The sequence below is a fragment of the Mustela erminea genome, chromosome 7 (assembly GCF_009829155.1).
Source record: "Mustela erminea isolate mMusErm1 chromosome 7, mMusErm1.Pri, whole genome shotgun sequence".
NCBI classification, from domain to species: Eukaryota; Metazoa; Chordata; class Mammalia; order Carnivora; family Mustelidae; genus Mustela; species Mustela erminea.
The window spans coordinates 23,457,378-23,472,915 of record NC_045620.1 but is presented as its reverse complement, the minus strand read 5'-3'; the positions used below and the strand labels follow the sequence as shown (position 1 = coordinate 23,472,915).

Below are 15,538 nucleotides of genomic sequence, written 5' to 3'. Positions count from 1 at the left end.
CTGTCGTTTCTATTAAATATAGAATGCTTTGAATTCCTTGATTTCTCTCCACCTCCGCTGTCAGGAGCCTCGATCCGGCTACCATCATCTCTTCCCTGGACACTAATTAGACTCAGACTGAGGTTAATTTCACTGACCAGGATACACCTGCCTCTCTCCTGCTCCCAGGCTAGGCATGTGCTGCAGGTTTCTCTCTTTGGAACACTCCCCACCACTCTTGACTATCCTTCACGACTCAGTGTCAGAAGCTGTCCCTGCATTCCACCCAGGGCTTCTACAAACCACTAGTTTCCCCTGTAGCATAGGAATAGTTGTGTGTCTTAATCACTTCTCTACCTGCCCGCCTACTATTGTATTCAGTGAATGTGAAATGAATGAATGATGAATGCATGACAGATTGTGACCCGATCAACAAAAGTCTAAAACGCCCATGAGAAAATTCAGTCGGACTTTATCCCGAGGGCGAGGCCAGTGCCTGCGTGAAGCTTGGGGCAACTTCACCCGTCTCCTGCCCAGGCTTGCCCCAACTTCATGGGCCCGTTCGCTCCCACACCAGACAAAGTTTGGTTCTAATCGCTCCCAGGTCCCTCCATTTTTTTTTTTTTAAACTCCGTCTCTGGCTCGCCAGTACCCTGTCTCCGACACCGGCCCGATCGGGAGTAAGAAGATCTGGGAAATCTAGGATCAACACGCACCAGCCCAACCCCCTCAGTGGACACCAGTTTCCCCTTCCCCACGACGAGTTTGAGTTGCAACATCTCTCTGCCTTCAGGGTTCCAATCATTGGCCAGACCCCTCCCTCACATCTATCCTCCCTAGGAAACGTGGCCCTTGCCGGCCGCCGTTGCCGTTCCCCAACCTACTAGTTCGTCGTCCTGCCTGCCGCGGTACTCAAGCCCCTCGCGTAGTCACCCGCAGTCCAGGGGGCGGGGCCTCGGTGCGACCCAATGCGCATGCGCGGACCGCTCCAGTAAGGGGCGGGTGGGGAAGGATAAAGAGCAGGGTGGGGGAGGAGACCGGTGCCTGTGGAGCTGGACGGCGGCCGGGAAGGGTCAGTCTGTGTGAGGGAAGCCTTGGCCTTAGGGGTTCATCGTCTGGAGCCAGACGGGCAGGACCTGGGGAAGGAGGGCCGGAATCAAGCTGTGTCGGCCCGGAGTTAAGGGTTTGCAGAGCTTGTAGGGCGTCAGAGCTGGTGAAGTCCATTGTAAGATGGGGAAACTGATACCCAGAATGAGACAGTCACTACTTCTGGGACGCACTGTGGGGGTAGGTGTGATAAGGGCGATCCAGAGAGGGGCAGAGACCGGCGCAGGGTAACTTAGAACGTTCTAGTCTGAGCCAGTGTTGGAACCCAGGCATCTGTTTTCCACGCAGCTGAGTCCCAGAAAAGACCACCTGATTTCTCGAACCTCAGGAAAACTGCCGGAGAAGCGGTAGAGACCAAAAAAAAGCATTTAAATTTTTCCAGCAATTAAAAAAAATATTTTAAGTATTCTCTATACCAAACGTGGGGCCGCTGGCTCTACTAAATGAGCCATCCAGGTGCCCCTTTTCCAGCAATTTTTAAGTTGGGAATGTTTGAGGGTGATGCAGTGTTTCTCAAAATGTCTAAGATCATTTGTGTCAGTATCTAGGGCAATTTTTTTTTGAGAATGCAGATTCTTGATTCCTTATTTCCACCTTAGCTCTTGGCAGCCCTCCAGTTCTTTTAGCCATTCCTTCTTTCTGGGTTATGACAGGATCTTCTCGATGTGAAGCACCTCATATGAATTTTAATTAAAGTAACCTGAATTTATCAGTCTAGGCTTGGGGAAGTTAACCATGACTAAGAGAGTCATGCTTTCACATCTGATGAAGAAGGTAGACTGGTAAACAGTGCTTTTCTGGGGAATCAGGGAAGGCTTTTGGGGTAGGTAGGACTGTGTAAGCAGTCAAAGAAGTAAGTGTGGAGGTAAGAGTCAGGAAGGGGGACCGTGTTCCAAGTAGTAAGAACAGAAATAGCAAAGGCAAATAATTCTTAGCGTGGCTACACTCTTTTTAGAGACATTGAGGAGTTTGGTACAGATACTGAGGAGGGCCTGGGGGTTGAGCAGGCTTAGGAGCTCATTCTTGGAGAGGGAGTCTTGGATTCCACGTTAAAAAGGTTGGCATATGTCCAGTGAGTGATGGGGAGCTGTCTAAGGGTTTTGAGCTGGGGAAAGATAGGGTCTATCTTATGTTTTAGGTGCTGGCTACAGCGTGGCAAATAGTTTGGAAGCCCAGAGAGCGTGCTCAGAGGGCATTAAGGTGTGAGACAGTGGCAGAAGAGATGGAGAGGAGGGGACAGATTAAAGAAATGTTCAGGAGGCAGAACTACAAATGATCATAAATCAGTGGCCTAACCCAGAGGCCAGAATGTTTCCAACCCTTTAAATATAGCTTGTACATTCTCTGTCTACAGGACAGATGGAGTCCTCCATCTTTTTGGCGGAAGGGGAACAATAGGTAGTCTGGTTATGGGCACATGTGTTTCCATGATGTCCTTCCTTTGTCTGCTGTTGTGCCTGGGGGACAGTCTGAAGCAGTGGTTACTGTAATAGGCCCCAAGTGGCAGGAGAGGTCTACTATGTTAACCAGGAACCAAGGAAACTATTTCTAGTGGAGCATGAAATTAAAAGTCAAAAAATCATGACCCAGGGTTCCCTGTACAGGTTCCCCACCTCCAGGACAGGTGCCAAATGACGAGTATCAGGTGTCTATTGGTGAGACTTGGGGAAGATCCCAGACCTTAACAGCCGTTTGGTTGAGTCCCCTCACGGTGTAGCAGGTAAGGTGTCTTTCTTCCCATTTTGTAGACGTCACAGCTGAACCTCAGAAGGTCTGTGACTTGTTCAAGGGGACTCAGTTTGTGGTGCAGCTGGGAGTGAGGGGCTGTTGGCCAAAGGTCTTTCAAGTGAGGCTTTGTCTTTCCTGCTCCCTCTGCCTTGATGCTTTGCCCTTAAATCTTGGCATAACTTGTTCCTTCTTGTCATTCATATGTTTCCTCCTCAGATGCCATCCTCTCCCCTTCAGTATCACATTCTATGGATTTTCTTCATAGCACTTACTAGTATGTGAAATTATTAGTTTTGTCTGTTTCTACCTTGTGAGTTCCATGAGGACAGGCACAGTGTCTGTCTTGTCTACCACTGTATCACCAACACCTGGGATGATAATCTGCCCGAGTAGATGTTCAGTAACATTTGCTCAATGATAGAAATTAGCTGGGGAGAGGAATGCAGGGGAAATCAACATTTGGTGAAAGCTTAGGATGTTTCAGGTACTTTTCATAAACTACTTCATTTAATCCCCTCATAGCCTTTTAAGGTAGGTACTGTGTCTTCTTTGGGTAGGTAAGAAACCTTGCCAAATGAGGTCAAGTCACGGTTTGTTACTTTTGAGGTGATAGACTCCCTTGAATCTCCATTAGACACAAGTTTTTTGCAAACCATGTGGAGGAATTCACAGACCTCCCTGGGCCCACTTGGGGGTCCCAGATCAAGGGACCCAGGGTTAGGGAACCTGCCCAAGGTTTCTCTGGCCTCACGCCTTTGCTAGTTCCCCACTCCATGGCAAGGATAGATTCCACTGACTGGACTACAGGGAGTCTGCTGAAGATTCTGGAGCAGAAGGAGATTATGATGCAGTGAGCCTCTGATGTGTCAGACCCAGGTTCAATCCTGACTCCAAAACTGGCCATGTGACTATGGGCAAGGCTTCTCACCTCTCTGAATCCCACTGCCCTCACATTGAAGATGGAATCTCTTTTTTTCCCCCCTAACTATAACGAATCTTTATTCATCTGTGTCGGGTACTTGGTTAATGGCTTTACAGTAGTTGTCTCTCTTTTTACCACACCCCTGTGACATCAGTACTGTTGTTATCTCCATTTTATAGCTGAGGATTTGCAGGCTTGCAGAAGTGTGTTGACTTGCCAGAGATCACGCTGCTTCCCACTGTCGGCCACTGTGCTCCCACATGGGCATCTGGGGAGGTACCGTGAGCTCAGGCCTCCCAAAGTTGCCTTTAAGTCTCTGCTCTTGGGGTTTGTGGGAACATTTGAATCTGAATTAGGTGAAAGAGGACCGGGAGGGCTACCTCGCAGTGTGCATGGAGGCTAGTCCCTTTGATTTGTATGTGTCTCCCACACCGCTGGTGCGGGCCTCTCGCCAAGCCTGTACTGGGACAGCTCTGTCGTCCCAGGGTCTGCAGTGCCCGTGGTTTCCATCTGTGCACGTGGCTGCTGTCTCTTTTTAGCAGTGACCTCACCTGCCTGGTATTGTTGTTCATGAGGCTGTCTCCCCACCTGGCTGGGGGCCATTGCCTGGCCATTGAGTGGAATTCCTCTGTCTTCTAGCCTCCTAGCACAGGCCTGGCCCAGCAGTGCTGCTCAGGAAATGCCTGTGGAATCACAGTGAGGGCTCTCCCATGTGTTGGGGATTTACTGTGTGCCAGGCCTGTCCCAGACACTTTATATGTGTTATCTCATTTACACCCCCACTGTAATCCTGGGAGGGAGAAGTTACTGTCCCTGTGTTACTGAGAAGAAATAGAGACTCAGCTGGGCTTTGCGTTAGGCCCACTTGTGATGATTGATGGCACCAGGGCTGACTCCAGGCCTGTACTCTCATCGTGCATAAGGAATTCTTGAAACTCTGGGCTGATAAAGGGAAGACACACTCCTCCGCCCCCAGTACCCTCAGAGACGTTTTACTAACAAACTTCTAGTCCAGCTCTCATTTCATCTACAAGGAGGGACGCCTGGCTGGCTCGGTTGGTACAGCACGTACCTTTTGATTTCAGGGTTGTGAGTTCAAGCCCCACATTGGGTGTAGAGATTTTTTTTTTTTTAAGGTTTTATTCATTTATTTGAGAGAGAGAGAGAGAGCATGCGCAGTAGGAGAAGCAGACTCCGCCTTGAGCAGGGAGCCCTACAATGACGATGCAGGGCCTCACCCCAGGACCCTGAGATCTTGACCTGAAGCTGAAACCAGATGCTTAACCAACGGAGCCACCCAGGCACCCTGGGAATAGAGGTTACTTTAAAAACAAAAAATAATCCATGAAGAAACAAGCCCAGAAAGGAGAGATGACTTAGAGCCCCTCTTTTCCATTTACTTTTGGGCAGGATGAGATCTGATTTTACCCACCACTGTAATACCCAGGTGGACCCATGCCTGGTCCAGATTGATGCTCAGTAAATACTTTTAAATTGTATTTATTATGAAAACATCAGGAAGGGTATAAAGATTAGTATAACAAACACCCATATTCCCACCACCCAGTTTGCAAAATAAAACATTGCTAATACAGCGAAGGCCTCACCTGCCCCTGCGCAATTGCCCTTTCCCAGGGATAGTCTCCTGAATTCAGTATTTATTATTTCTATGTAATTTTTTATTGAGGTATAGTTCATGGGCTATAAAATCTAACCTTTTTAAAGTGTACAGTTAAGTGGTTTTTTAATATAGTCACAAGATGGCGCAACCAGTACCACTCTCTAATTCCAGAACTTTCCATCACCCCGAAAGAAAGCTATAATGGGTATTCTCCCCTGGCAGTCACTAATTTTGCTTCGTGTCTCTATGGATTTGCCTATTCTGGACATTTAATATAAGTGGACTCCTGTATGTGGCCTTTTGTGTCTGGCTTCTGTCACTTAAGCCTTATGTTTTCAAGGTTTATCCATGTGCCAGTATTTCATTCCTTTTATGCCTGCACAGTATTCCATTGTGTGGAGACACTGCATTTTGTTCCTCTGTCAGTGGACATTTGGGGTTGTTTCTACTTTTTGTTATTATAAATAATGCTGCTGTGAACCTCTGCATACGAGTTTTTGTGTGGATGTATTTAATTCTCTCAGGAATAAACCTCAGCGTGGACTTGCTGGCTTACAGGGTAATTCTGCGTTTAACTTTTGGAGGCGCTGCCAGACTGGTTTCTGAAGGGGCTGCACTATTTTACATTCCCACCAGCAATGTCTGAGACTTCAATTTTTACATCCTTACCTCTTGTTCTTATCTGCCCGTTTGATTACACCATCCCAGTGGGTGTGAAACAGCATCATGTTGTGGTTTCAACTTGTGTTTGCCTAATGACTGATGAGTTGAGCAGTGCTTCTCGGCTGTTTGTATGTTTTCTTTGTCTATTCCCGTCTTTGTTTTTTAAATATTTTTATTTATTTATTTGACAGAGATATCACAAGTAGGCAGAGAAGCAGGCAGAGAGAGAGAAGGAAGCAGGCTCCCCGCTGAGCGGAGAGCCCAACTCGGGGCTTGATCCCAGGACCCCGGGATCGTGACCTGAGCGGAAGGCAGAGGCTTTAACCCACTGAGCCACCCAGACGCCCCGATTGTATATGCTTTTTTAAAAAGATTTTATTTATTTATTTGACAGAGAGAGACACAGCAAGAGAGGGAACACAGGCGGTGGGGGAGGTGGGACAAGCAGGGGGAATGGGAAAGGGAGAAGCAGGCTCCCCGAATAACAGGGAGCCCAATGCGGGGCTGGGTCCCAGGACCCTGGGATCATGACCTGAGCCAAAGGCTGACTGAGCCATTGTATATATTCTTGTGCAGCTTGTTTTCTCATTCAGCCTTACATTGGGAGTGTCACCCATGTTGATAAGGGTAACTAGTTCATTCATTTTCATTGCTCTATAGGTTCACTGCATAAAAGCCACATTTCATTACCTTCTCTCCTGTAAATGGTCTGTTGGGTTGTCTGTCTCTAGTATTTTATGATTACAAATGGTAAACTAATATGTGCCTCCGTGTGCAGTGTGTTGAAGGTCATGAGCATATTCAGGTTTCCTAGGTAATACAAAATATCTCTTTTACATGGTTTTATAAATTTGCACGCCTGCCAGCAGTATATTAGAGTTGCTGGATTGTTGGATTAGAATTACATCCTCACTAAGGCTCAGTATTGTCAGGCTTTTTTGTTTTTACCAGCCTAGTGGGTGTGACATGATATTTCATCGGAGTTTCCCGGGTTAATAGCAAAGTGTATTTTTCAGTAAATAGTTACATGGTTGCATGGGCAGGTGTGTGAAAGCAGAATGGATGCAGGTCTTTGAGGAATGACCCTTGTGACTCTAGCTTGAGGCTAGAATGGTGGCAGGGCTCTGGGCCTACACTGTGCGGGCTGTTCGTGGGAAGACTCTGGAGCTAGGAAGTGTTGGGTGAAACTGACAACTCTGTATATGGGAAAAGGTGTTTGTCACCTTGACACCAGGGATGGGAACCTCTCTCCAGGAGGAGGCTGTAGTCTTGTCCTTCCAGCTCCCCAAACTTTCCCCAAGAAGGGAAGGAGCTGGAGAGAGAGACGCCAGGAGGGAGTTGTGTAAGAATGAGAATGGAGTCCCACAGTCTTGGGAATGACCCTTTTTTGAGAACCTTCTCATTGTCTTTATATTGGTGGTATGTATTTCTCCTGTTTATCCTACTGAGTTTGGGGGTGATGACAAGGATAGTAAATAGAAGAGTAATGATTGTATATTATATCCTTATTATGTGTGAGGCCTTGTGCCTTTTTTTTATGGGTATCATCTCATTTAATTCCAGTGGAGTAGGTGCTGTTATTATTCCTACTTTACAGGTGATGACCAACAAGGCATCAAAGAGACAGAGTAACTGAGGGCTTTCACTCCAGCTGTCTCGCTGCAGAACTTGTAAGTACTATACTGTATTGTTAGCCAGGCTCAGCTAAACCCAGGAGAGCAAATCAAGGAGAGACTTGCCCAGGCTTGGATGGGTGAGAGACACAGTCATGGTGTGAAGGGGGAAGCCAGGGCAGAGTGAGAGACCCCTGGAGAAGATGGCTTTTGAGAGGCTAGTGCCCCCACCCAGTGGACACAGTCCCTCTGGCAGGCCCCTCTTCTGTGCCAAGTTCTATACTGACTGCTGGAGCTGCACAGTGGGATCTGCCCATCTCCAGGTCTCAAGAAGTCCCTAGACAGATGAACAAGAATTTGGAGGATGAGGGTGGCCTGACCCCTCTAGGACATGGGTGATAAGACAAGCACTTCAGACTGAGGGCGTTTCAGCTATCTTACAACAGGTGAACTTTTGTTTTTTTTTTTTAAGATTTTATTTATTTATTTGACACAGAGAGAGAGCTCACTAGTGGGCAGAGAAGCAGGCAGAGATAGAGAGGGAAGCAGGCTCCCCACTGAGCAGAGAGCCCAATGCGGGGATCAATCCCAGGACCCTGAGATCATGACCTGAGCCAAAGGCAGAGGCTTAACCCACTGAGCCACCCAGGCGCCCCACAACAGGTGAAAGTTTAAACAAACTATGGTACATCCATAATACAGACTACTACTCGGTAACAAAAAGGAACAAACTGTTGATGTCGGCAACAACTTGGGTTAGTCTCCAGGGCATTATGCTGAGTGAAAAAAGTCAGTCTTAAAAAGTTATGTACTTTGGGGCGCCTGGGTGGCTCAGTGGGTTAAGCCGCTGCCTTCGGCTCAGGTCATGATCTCAGGGTCCTGGGATCGAGTCCCGCATCGGGCTCTCTGCTCAACAGGGAGCCTGTGTCCTCCTCTGTCTCTCTGCCTGCCTCTCTGCCTACTTGTGATCTCTCTCTGTCAAATAAATAAATAAAATCTTTAAAAAAAAAAGTTATGTACTTTGATTTCATTTTTATAACTTTTTTTTAAAAAGATTTTTATTTATTTGACAGAGAGAAAGAGCACAAGCAAGCGGAGCGGCAGGCAGAAGGGGAGAGAGAAGCAGACTCCCCACTGAGCAGGGAACCCGATGCAGGACTCGATCCCAGGACCCTGGGATCATGACCTGAGCCGAAGGCAGACGCCCAACTGACTGAGCCACCCAGGTGCCCCCGTTTTTATAACATTTTTGAATTGGTGATTTTATTTTATTATTTATTTATTTTAAAGGCTTTATTTATTTATTTGACAGGCAGAGATCACAAGTAGGCAGAGAAGCAGGCAGAGGGAGAGGGAGAAGCAGGCTCTCCACTGAGCAGAGAGTCTGATGCGGGGCTTGATCCCAGGACTCTGGGATCATGACCTGAGCCGAAGGTAGAGGCTTTAACCCACTGAGCCACCCAGGCGCCCCATATTTGGCGATTTTAGAATTGGAGAACGGATTGGCTCTTGCCAGGGTTAAGGAGGACAGTGTAGTTATAAAAGGATAACACCTTTTTGTTGTTGGAATTTTTCAGAATATGGAGTGGTGGGCTCATGAAACTACACAGGTGATAAAATTGTATATGACTGAATGAGCGCGCGCACACACACACACACACACAGGTATACGTAAAACTGGGAAAACTTGAATAAGCTTGGGGGATTGTATCAGTATCAGTACAGGCGATCGGTCTATTATTTCTTATAATTGCTTGTGAGTATGTAATTTAAGTCCCAAATCATTGGCAGGACCGTAGAGATATTTGTAACGACAGCATTTTCAACGCATATTAAAAATTCCAGAGGCCACATGCATGGAGGCCTCTTGCTCTTATGTTAGCCAAGTCTAGCTCCACGGAGAGATGGGCAGCGTACTCTGGAGGTGTGAAGGAGTGCGCGGTGACCCTAAACACCTCAGGAGACCCAGGGTTGACCGACTGGGTTGGTTTCTGAGTTTAACTCTCTCTGCCCTTCACCTCCTGAACTGATCCACCATGATTATAAGGGCAAGGGTAAAGCTGTGCCCACCCCTACCTCCCTCTCCCCCTCCCCTTCCCCTCCCCCTCTAATTGGTCTTTTGAGAAGGACAGATGTTCTTTCCTCATTTTCCACTCCACCAGGTGGGGCTAAGTGCCCCTCCCCTGGGATGCCCTGTGCCAGTTGTTAGTAACTGTCTGTGCCTCCTCCATGCCTTTCTCCTCTACTAGACAGACTTCTGACTCTTATTTTAGTTTGTTTGTTTATTTGACCAAGATCACAAATAGGCAGAGAGAGAGAGAGGCAGAGAGAGAGCGGGAAGCAGGCTTTCCGCCAAGCAGAGAGCCACATGTTGGCCAGATCTTGGACCCTAAGATCATGACCCGAGCTGAAAGCCGAGGCTTAACCCACTGAGCCACCCAGGCGCCCAACTCCTGGCTCTGAGAGGCAAGACCAGAACCAGTCCCAGTCTTGGGTGGGGCGGGGTTGGGGGGTGGGGCGGGGGAGCATCAGAGAACGTTTGTTGTACTCAACTAAATGGGAAGCTGACCCCGGCTGAGATAAACTTGTTCTGATCCTGAGATCCTAGGGGCGGCCTGGGCTGTGTGTGGCACAAGAATCTGGGGGTGGCATGGCTATGGTCTTATGAGATCCTGGGACTTTGTTTCCACATGGTGGTCCCTCTAGGATATCTCACCGAGAATGCTGGCTGCCCTGGGCCCTGCTTCAGATTCCATTCCCAGAGTGGCAGACCCAAGGCTTACCACCCCAGCATACCCATAGCCACAGAGTTCCCAGTTCACATTGTTCTGTCCTCTAAGCATGGGGTAAGCGCTTCGGTTTGTTGATTTCTCTCAGCAACATTATAAGGCAGGTGGCCTTCCTCTATCCATTTTGCAGAGAAGGAACCCAAGCTCAGAGAGGTTAAGTAACTTGCTCAGGGTCAATTAGCTCGTGAATGGCAGAGCAAGGACTTGAGGCAGGCCTGGTGTGTGCCAGTCTAGCCCCTGCAGGTGCAGAGCTTGAGAAAGCATTCCTGCTCTGATGGAGCTAATGATAAAGTCACCAGACATCTAGATGTGCTCAGCTATGCCAGTCACAGGCTAAGCTCGTCATGTACATTCTGTTGTCGGCTCTGCATAACAACCACATAAAATAAAGTTATGCCCATTTTATGATGGAAATTGAAGCTCCAAGAGGAAAGGCAGGTAGACACATAGCAAGTAGAAGCAGACCTGGACAGCTGGATTCCAGAGCCGGTGCTATCAGACCCTCTTGTGCCGTCTCTTCCCCAGACCTATTTTTGGCTTTTTCCCTCCTCCCTACCCTGGCTCTCCCAGGCCCCCCTCCCCCACCCAACCCCCACCCCACTACCATTTCTGCCCTCCCCTCACCTGCACTCTCCTGTCTAGCCTGTGTCCATAGACCCCACCCCTTTCATTCATAGTCTAAGCGTAGTTTGGACCCTGGGTTTGGGCCCCAGTATCTATCTGCACGGTGAACCCTGGGGGGATACCCTGCACTCTGGCCCTTCCTGTTCTACCCAACTGCCTGGCAAAAGAAGTCTTGGAGGAGCCGACTGCCCAGTCCTTTTCCTCACCTGGGGTGGCCAGGAGATGAGCTGCCTGTGTGGTGCAGAGGGTAGGGCGGCGGGAGGCCCGCACCTGGCAGGGAGGCCCACACACCCCACAGGGGATGGGGGCGGCACTGGGCGGTTCTGGAAACTGATATGAGCAGCAACAACTGCTGGCATTATCTGGCCTCTAAGAATAGCCTGGGTTGAAGAGTTGGGGGCTGGGGCCTTTTTCTACCGCCCCTTCCACCTCTGCTGCTGCTTGGCCTAGAAGCTGGGACGCCTCCCTCTGGTCTACTTTTTGTTCTGGAATGGTTTGCATGGATGCATCTTGCCTGCTATTGAGCTGGGGAAATGAGGGTGTCCAGAGACTCAGACCCAGGACTGAGGGCAACAAGCCCGCACCCTGAGGACCGGCCCTTACCCAGGCCCTCCCCACTGTAGAGAATAGGAGCTTTGCTTTTTCAAGGATCCTGTTGGAAGTGACCCTTAATCATGTAGCAAATCCTTAAGAAATAGGCAATATATATTCAATCAGAACTCAAAGTTATAAAAGGGTAAACAAGGAAAAAAAATCAGTCTTTCCTTTCCTGAGCCCTCAACCACTTCTTCCCTTCTCCAGAGGCAACCGCACTTGCCCGCAAAGGTGGTCCCCTCCATAGGGAGGCCCGAAAATACATGATTCTCCTCTTCCCCCTTTTTGACGTGAGCGAAAGCACATCCCATCCATTCTTCTCCTCACTTTTTTCACTTAATGGTATGTCTTGGAAATAACTAATTCACTGAGTCTTTGCTCTGTGGCATGCACTGTTCTAAGCACTTCAGATGTTCAGGCTCAAAGAATCCCGTGTGGTAGGTGCTTTTTTAAAAAACAAATTCCCATTGTTAACAAGGTTGAATAATTTCCCAAGACTTCCTAGCTGGTAACTGGGCGAGCCAGGATTCAACCCCAGGCAGCCTGACTTTAAGTAAAGTGTTCTTCTCACTACCCAATACTGCCTCTCACCCTTGAATCCTGTCACTGCATCGCACGCCCTCACTCTTCCTAAAGGCCAAGGTAAGAAATGGACATTGCACACTTGCTGTGGCCCATTTCGGGCTGGGAGACAGCAGTGAATAGAAAAGACGAGGTCTCTGCCCTTCTGGAATGGGCAGCCGTGCTCACAAGCGCCCGTCCCCCAGAGCAGGAAGAGGGAAACACACCTGTCACGCACACCCACATCCCCACGTACAGGCCCGCTGTTTGCACACACTCTGCTCCCTTACCCACAGGTCCTTTCCTCACACAGCCTCTGAGCGGCAGGCGGAGCGTGGAGGGCCAGGCAGAGGTAGCTACTCACAAGAGATCACAACATGGCCCTCATGAGTCTCACTCATCCCCTGCCCCCTGGGATCCATTTCAGCAAGGCTGGTGGGGGGAGCGCCTGTAATCCAGGCCCCCAGCGCTTGTTTGAAGTTGGGAACAATTGAAGGGCAAGGGAGCTATAGATAGCCGCACAGCTGCTGTCACCTGTTGCAGCCTGGGCACTGGGCCCCAGCATTGTCTACATGGGGGCACGCTACCAGCGAGGGCCCAGAGTGGGTGGGAGGTTGGCCCAGTCCGGCTCAGTTCTAGAAGAGACTGAGTCAGAGGCCGAGACAAAGAAATAAGAGTCTCAGAAGACAGAGAAGGACAGGGTGATACAGAAGGACCAAGACCCTTGAGAGCTACAAGAGACTCCCACCAAATGCTGACAACACTGAGACTGATGGGGAGTATGGACAGAGATGGAGAACTCTCCAGACAGTGAGGGCCTAAGGCAATGATTGAACTCAGGGATGTGGCAGAGCAGAGCCCCGGACCACTTCAGTCCAGCACAGGGCTTTCTGTCCATCCCTTTATCTCTAGGAGGCTACACATGTACAGTCGTCTCTGTGACAGCTGTACCCCAGATTCTTTGAGGGCAGTCTGAGGTTCTCTTGGGAGTGATCTGGGAGTGAAAAGGGAGAGTTTGGGCTGCTGGGTCTAGTCCTAGTTCTCATTCACTATGTGACCTTGGACAAGGATCTGTCACTTCCTCTGTGCCTCAGTTTCCCTAGCTGTTCAATGCGAGAGTTGGTTTGCGGGATCACTAAAGTGTGCTTTCATCTTCTGATGTCTGTTAGGACATTTCCCCTCCCGTGTCTCACCTCCCTCCCTCTTGGTGCTGCCGAAGCCACAGTCCCCTCCTTTGTTTGCCCTTTGTGAGGATGGGGGACAGCTGGTTCCCCCCTCCACCTCCCCCTCCAGTAACCTTTTAGCCCTAAATCCACTCTGAGGCATCCCTCCTCCGGATAAACAGCCCTGATGCCTTTTGGCAGCCCTCATCCTATTTTCTGCTCAAGCATCAGAGCTGGGGCCCACTTGGGCCCTCTGCAGCTGCCCAGGGCCCCAGGAAGGGGACAAGCCTTGGGCAAGCAGGGGCACCCCAGGCCCCTCTTGAGGGCCTCACCCCTTCGCGTTTGGACCATTATGGCAGCCACCTCCTAAGTCAGTCTTCCTGCCACCGGTGTCGCCCCTTCAGTCCGTCCTCCGCAGCAGCTGCCACAGGGATCTTGTGGACACATAAATCTGACCACGCTGTCAGATGTCCTTGCTCAGAGCTCTTTGATGAGAAACACAAATACAAATGCCTTTGATGGCTTCGAGCTCCTTCAGGAGAAAGCGCCAAACCCTGATCTGGCTTCTGAAGCCCTTCACAGTCTAGTCCCAACTGTTCTGTCCGGAGGCCCCTCCCTGTGGGGCTGCCCCAGCCTTGGAGTCTGGGTTCCTGTTCTGCATCCCCTCTCCCTTCCCTTCGGTGACCTCCTCTCACCGGGACGGCCAGGGCCTCCTTACTGTTTCCAGTCCATTCTCCAGACGGCGGCAGGGGCGGTCGGCACTCAGTCTCCAACCACTTTTCTCTTCTGGACAGCTTTCTGTTGTACTTGCTGGAAGGTTCGGAGTCCCTTCCAAGTCCTAGAGGACTCTCGGCAACCCAGCCCCTGACTACCTGGGTCACCTCACCTTATAAAACCCTCCCCCATCCCTGCTCCAGGGACCCTAGCGTGGTGTCAGGGCCTCAAATGCACCAAGTTGTTTTCCACCTCTTTTGTAGTTTCCACGGCTTTTGTAGTAACTGTTCCTTCTGCTCAGAATATTCCTCCTCTGGCTCTTTCCAGTCCTCAGGTCTCACCTTGAATGTCCCCTCTTCAGAGACCCTCCCTGACCACCCTGAATTGCATACCCCCCCAGCTCTCCACCGAGTTACTGTGGGCTCTTCATAGCATGTGTCAGGATCCTTAATTCCCTTGGAAAACATGACTTGCTTGTTTATCGACGGCTGCTCTGTGAGGGAATGGGGCCTTGTTGTCATGGCCCTCTCCTTGCCCGACTGGGTGTCAGACTTGCCCTTGTCCTTCAGACTCCTCCATTCTGACACCTCCTCTGGGTGTGTTTTCTTTTTTTTTTTTTTTTAAAGATTATTTATTTATTTATTTGACAGAGAGAGATCACAAGTAGATGGAGAGGCAGGCAGAGAGAGAGGAGGAAGCAGGCTCCCTGCTGAGCAGAGAGCCCGTTGCGGGGCTCGATCCCAGGACCCTGAGATCATGACCTGAGCGGAAGGCAGTGGCTTAACCCACTGAGCCACCCAGGTGCCCCTGGGTGTGTTTTCTTTCCTGGACAATGAGGATTGTGTTCCCGTCCTAGACACAGAAAAGAAGCTGCTAGACGCATGTCGAATTGGCTGAAGTAGCATTTTAACCCAGTCTTTTGATAATCTTTATCAAAGAAGGACTTCTAGGCACTGAGGTATGTTGGTGACAGATGCATTTCTGACGGGGATGGGTCCCAAATCACATCCTCTTGGTCTCCGTATCTGTCCTTGCTTTTCCTAACACTCTGCACCCCCAGTGGCTAGAAGAACAGAAGCCAGAGAGGCCCGAGGTCCGATGTCCCTTTTGGGCTTTGCCACATCAGCTCATTGCTCATGGATATCTCCCCCAAACAGCCCCGGCTCAGTGGCTACCTCCAGTTCTGGCTGCTACTGAGCTGTGAGCTCCAGGACTCATGGCAACTGCTGATTGATACCTTTGATAGAAACTGGGGACACCTGGTCCCCCGATGTCCAGCTTGGCCCCAGCTCCCCTATATCCCAAGACTGTGTATCCCTATCTTTGGCCACTTTGCTCTCTACCCTGGATCTTGCCCTTCCTTTCCAACTCTGTTCCTAGCCAGGCCCAAGGTTCCCTGGCTCTGCTGTAAGATTGTAGGTAGGGGACTTCCAGCATTGTCACCTTGAAAGGCAGCAATA

General features: G+C 49.7%; 1 protein-coding gene and 1 long non-coding RNA gene across 3 annotated transcripts in view; one reads left to right on the top strand and one right to left on the bottom strand.

The window, feature by feature from the left end:
* GSS (glutathione synthetase) overlaps positions 1-964 on the bottom strand; it is a 29,069-nt gene extending 28,105 nt beyond the window's left edge. The window contains exon 1 of the mRNA XM_032350885.1: positions 864-964. The gene's annotated coding sequence lies outside the window, so the exon portion shown is untranslated. The remainder of the gene's footprint in view (positions 1-863) is intronic.
* Positions 956-8,746, top strand: LOC116595041. Of its 2 annotated transcripts, none has more exons than XR_004287516.1 (4): positions 956-1,051; positions 2,691-2,806; positions 7,618-7,690; positions 8,709-8,746. It is a non-coding gene; the product is annotated as an uncharacterized LOC116595041 (long non-coding RNA). The 2 variants fall into 2 exon arrangements; XR_004287515.1 differs by having other exon boundaries at positions 970-1,266.
* The last annotated feature ends 6,792 nt before the right edge of the window (positions 8,747-15,538 follow it).